The following is a 6,008-nucleotide window of genomic DNA, read 5'->3' as shown; positions in this document are numbered from 1 at the left end:
ATTCTTAGGCCTCTAGTCTCCAGCTCGGCAGCTTTCAGAATGATGTTCATTCTCATCACAAACAGGATATGTGACACGTTACAACCTCTTACTATAAAAAAGTGCTGGAAAGTCGTGGTGAATCTGTTTGTGGTAACCCTCCGTCGCATAACATCAAAGTACTTTTTCAATAGGTACACTGATTATTTCAATCGGCTTATGTCGGATGTCTCCATATGCGTTTGCTAGGTGAAGCAAACCATTGCTAGATCACCCCCATCAGCCTTCCCTTCGCATATCAATCGACTCAAGATACTGGTGTGCTCTACACACCCTGAAAATCCAGGTGTCGCTCTCGTTTTGGCAGAGGTGTCGACGTAGTAATTATGCATAGTGTAGTCTGTAAGCAGCCTAGCCATTACAGAAAAGATCTTGCATTTCACACTGACCAAGGAGATGGTTCTTTTTGTAATCATTTTTCTTTGATGACTCCAGATGAAAATAACAACACCAATTTTGATGACTCAAAGAATTGACAAATATTTATCATATATTGTTTTATTTTTACTTATTCACGTCAGAAAAATAATAATTTAGTTTGATTAAGGGGTCATAAGACATGCTCTGAGATATGAATGATAGAGGCCGATGAACAGATATACATGCAGATAAGGCAATTACTACTCCTTTTCCCTACGGCAATGTAGATAAATAGCATTGATTACCAACATGATTATATCAATATTTACAAATGTTTGCTATTCCATATAATTATAGATATTATCCCTTTATGGACTCAGTTGCAGACTTACCAATGCTGTGTAAATCATTAAATGTTGTGAGCTTGCTTGCCTGCTACAAGGAACAAGAGGCCCAATGGGCCTGTATCGCTCACCTGGCTCTACAGCAAATTTGCAGTTGATTGAGGTCATTTCTACAGATACTATGCTGATAACAACTTTATTCAAATATCAGAGTAAGCTAGGTTTATTCATGTCAATATATTTTCCAGTCCTTCATTCCAGCATACTATTGGCCTAAGATCGGGTCTTGGTGACTCTTAGCTCTAAGCATGCTACAAACAGGCCCAATATCAAGTCCCTGTGCCTCTTGGTTATTGAGAAAAAGTCGTTTGAAGATTATAACCTATTTGACCCATGTGACCTTGAATGAAGGTCAGGGTCATTTATTTCAACAAACTTGGTAGCCCTTCACCCCAGCATGCTACAGGCCCAATATCAAGTCCCTTTCAATATTAAACGAGGTTGTCGTCAAGGTGACCCTGTCTCTCCATACCTATTCATTTTATGTGCAGAAGTGCTAGGAATTAGGATAAGGAATAATGTAAATATTCAGGGAATTGATATTGAAGATACTCCTATATTATTGTCTCAGTATGCTGATGATACATCAGTCATTCTTGATGGGTCAAGAAAGTCATTACAAGAAACATTGGAAGAGTTAAAAAAATATGCTGAAATATCTGGTCTAAAGAGAAACAAGGGTAAGACTGAAGTTATTTGGATAGGTAGTAGAAAATACAGCGAAGAAAAGTTTTGTCCAGAGTGGAATTTACATTGGGGGAAAAGTACATTTACATTATTGGGTATTGGGTATTGAGTTTAATGTAGATTTACATAGAATGGTTAGAATGAATTTTGACAAATCAAAGTACTGGAAGTACTGTAAACGAACATTATTGTTTAATGCAAAATCAGTAATCTTCTTAGTTTTAAGTTGATAAATTTACTGATATCGGTTTAGGAATTAATTGCAAATAATTTGAAATGTTTGCAGCTGTTCCGATTTGATTGTACACATGCATGTTTCTGTAAGGTCCTAATTGAAATTGGAAGTTTGTTGATCTATCTTGGATCGATGAAAATAAAACATGTCTTCTTTCTTTCGGGAAGGCATCATCAGTTATAATACAGCCAGGACTCTGTGACCTTATTGATGCTAACTTCTAATATGCACTAAATTTAGGCTAGTTCCATCGTTAGTTTGGCATACATAGCTGTATTTCAACTAAATATGATGAAACACACATAAAGAATTACTGAAAACCAAAACCAGAGCTGCTAATCAAGGCCCGAATTAGGAATGTATCCTATTGAAACTGTACTCAAGCATTTATGGTACCTGACTCCTTTTCTTCAGGAATCATTTGATGTTAATAAATCTGTATATGAGAAGATAAACTTCTGGTATAATTACAGTATTGTAAACAATGTGATAAAGAATAACAACCAGATAAAGACTATCTTCATCGAATAATTCAGCAAACAGGAAAAGAAAACTTCAAGATTCATTTTCAACTTCAAACCTGATCACAAAGATTACAGTCCATTCGATGGGACGACACATTCCCTATTTATTGTCCTTTTCCAATGTTGATCATCCAATCATACTGAACCACACAATTCAGCAATGTTATTGCACAAATCACACCTTTATGTGGAGAGAACATTTTTGGGGGTGTTATAAGATTCCATAACTGTATGCAAATTGTGAAGCATTCCATATCTATACTATATATATACAGTACGTGTATATATTTACACATATCAAAATTGGAATGACACAGGAGATTTGCAAGTTTAAGTTCACCGTCAATCATGGGAGGTTTATGTAAAATGTTACATTTACCGGGGTAATTAGTAATTTTGAGAATATATTTATGAAGCTCTATTCTGTACATTCTACCAGTGCTTAGAGAATGGACACAATTTTATGTTCTCCAATGTCAAAATTAATCATATGTAAAATATTAGGGGTTTATTCGCCATTCTAGGCCTGATTGCCGTCATAGTAAAATTACCAAAATGGACTTGAAATCAATATTTTTAAGAGAATGATCTATGACTTGAATATTTCATAAAAATAATGTAATCCATCATTTATTCACTTCATTCAGATCTTCAGACACCACATAATTTGTGAAGTCATATATAGAAATATATGAACCATTTTGTTATTAATTTATAGTTCACACAAGTAAGCACGAGATGTAAGCAGTACGTATATGTACCGCTATCTACTGGCATGACTTTGAGTACAGTAAACTACACTCGCTTTGTGGATATTGACAGGATAACATATATTTACATACTAGTTCAATTTTAGAATTGTAACTGAAATCTTGTAACAGCATGGCACAAATAGTCATCTGAACATGTGTTGTATATTGAAAAATTATTTAAGGTAAATTTTCAGTTTATCAATTTATTGATTACTCCGTGTTTGAAGTATGGTGTAGTGAGAATTTCAAGTCTTGATCATGACTTGATGAAAATTTTAAATTAACAAATTATTAAAATGAATTTGTTTGAAAAATAACACAAGTTCCACAGCAATATTATATAGAGAATCAATCACAATATTTCAAAAGTTATAAAACTACAAATAACAATTAACGGCAGAATATGAAATTAAGTGAATATCACAAGTCTTTTTGCATTTGTTTTTAGATAATCCGGATTTCGGTTTTCCGGCTTTAAAAAAACCGAGAAATATTTTAATTGCCGTTATAGTTGAATTACCAAAATGGACCTGAAATCAGTATTTTAAAAAAAAGAATGATATATGACTTGAATATTTCATAAAAATAATTTAATACATCGTTTATTCACTTCATTCAGATCTTCAGACACCGCATAATTTGTGAAGTCATATATAGAAATATATGAACCATTTTTGTTATTGATTTATAGTTCACACAAGTAAGCACGAGATGTAAGCAGTACGTATATGTACCGCTATTTACCGGCATGACTGAGTACAGTAGACTACACTCGCTTTGTGGATATTGACAGTATAACATATATTTACATACTAATTCAATTTTAGAATTGTAACTGAAATTTTGTAACAGCATGGCACAAATAGTCATCTGAACATGTGTTGTATATTGAAAAATTATTTAGGTAAATATTAACTCATTTGCTCGACTTTTAGAATTGTAACTGAAATCTTGTAACAGCATGGCACAAATAGTCATCTGAACATGTGTTGTATATATATAATTGAAAAATTATTTAGGTAAATATTAACTCATTTGCTTGACTTCAATTTTCAATTGATCAATTCATTGATTACTGTGTTTGAAGTATGGTGTAGCGAGAATTTCAAGTCTTGATCATGACTTGATGAACATTTTAAATTAACAAATTATCAAAATGAATTTGTTTGAAAAATAACACAAGTTCCACAGCAATATTATATAGAGAATCGATCACACTATTTCAGAAGTTATAAAACTACAAATAACAATTAATGGCTGAATGTCAAATTAAGTGAATATCACAAGTCTTTTTGCATTTGTTTTTAGATAATCCGGATTTCCGTTTTCCGTCTTTGAAAAAAAATTACGTAGGCGTATTGCATAGTAAACGTAGCCATGTGTACATATGTAACAGCTGATTTCAATCAGATTGACTTAACATGAACTTAACACCGTCTCAGTAGTTCGTCACAATCGAAAATTTGATCGTGAATTCGGTATTTTGCAAATTCTTTTAAAATACTTCCAGGTAAAGGAAAAAAATGCATATGGTCTATACACACACCAAAGATTAATAGATCCTATATTGGGTACATTCTCTCGTAAAAATATCGATTTGGGTCCACTATCGGCCAACTGTAACGACAATCGGGCCGCGATTCGCAAATGAAAAATTAATTTAAAATTCGTAAACCTCTAATATTTTACATATGATACAATTAGGCATTGAAAAACATATATGTGGGTCAATTCTCTGAAAATAATGCCAATTTATATTATAATTAAGCCCCATTTTTCTTCGTTTCGGTATTTCCAAGTCTGCTTCACCTGTGGTCCGTTTCAGTAAATATTCTCGACTTTGCCGAAATAAAAACAAGCTATATAATTGTTCATTTTAAACATGACAACTGCCGACCACACGTATCTAAAAGTGTTATTGTTGATATCATCTGAATATTGCCGTAGTTATCTGTCACTTCGATTGTAAACCCATTGCCAAAGTCATGGAAGAATCGACCAATCAAATTGGTTTAACGTTTGATTTCCGTAATCTTGCAGTTACCTCCCTTACAACAGTAAATACGTTCCAAGTATCGCCTACAACAACCAATCCCGTGCACATGGCAACAAGATATTATCATTTGCATTTGATTTATTGGTCGTTTTCATCAAAGGAAAATGGAATATGGAAATCGATGACAATGTTAACGCTATGACCAGTCAACCTGACCACAAATGCCACCTAGAATCTACCTTTCTCGCAAACATGTAACCGTTACTGTACTGTACAGTAACCTATAACGTCAGTGTACCCAAATTGATACCGTACCCAAATTGATACCTCAAATGTGAAAAATGCTCCGAAATCGTCGTGAATAAAATTTGCACTATATCCCGTTTATAACATCACAATGGCAACATTTACCGTTTATTCCACATGTTTGTCCTGTGTACAACTGCTTAACTGCTAAGTAAGAAGATTTTGAAATGGGAAAGTCGGTCCGATATGTACTGTATGCTTCCCGAACCATATGGCCATGCGATATGTGTTATTTTCTTGCCTTAGGGCACCTTTAGACCTTATCAAAGTATATTTTGTTATCTGATATTCTCAAAAATCTAAAACAGTCGGCACAATCGAGAAAAATAACGTTTAACCCCGCTAGAATCTCAAATTGTTAGTACCAACAACTAGACGGGTGTTGATTCCGCCATCTTGTTCCAGTTGCTCTGCGCATGTCGAACTATCAGACAGGTGTTTGAATCAGGCCGGTCATAAAATCCGGATTTTTGCTCTGATCTAAGAGTTATTTCCCTTATGTCACAAAAACATGTTTGTATTTCAATGATCTGGTAGTTGTTTCCCACTAATTTTTCAAATATAATTTTCAGTTTAAATTTACACAGAAAAGTAATTCCCTAATTGAACATGCAACACATCTTGAAATGTAGCAAACATTTTTTTTTTTGTATCCTGTATAAAACCATAACTTGGTTTTAAATAGATGTGATGTCTAGTGTTTTT

Source organism: Pecten maximus, chromosome 5, assembly GCF_902652985.1.
Source record: "Pecten maximus chromosome 5, xPecMax1.1, whole genome shotgun sequence".
NCBI lineage: Eukaryota > Metazoa > Mollusca > Bivalvia > Pectinida > Pectinidae > Pecten > Pecten maximus.
The sequence above is the reverse complement of the archived record's forward strand: the minus strand, read 5'-3'. Positions refer to the sequence as shown.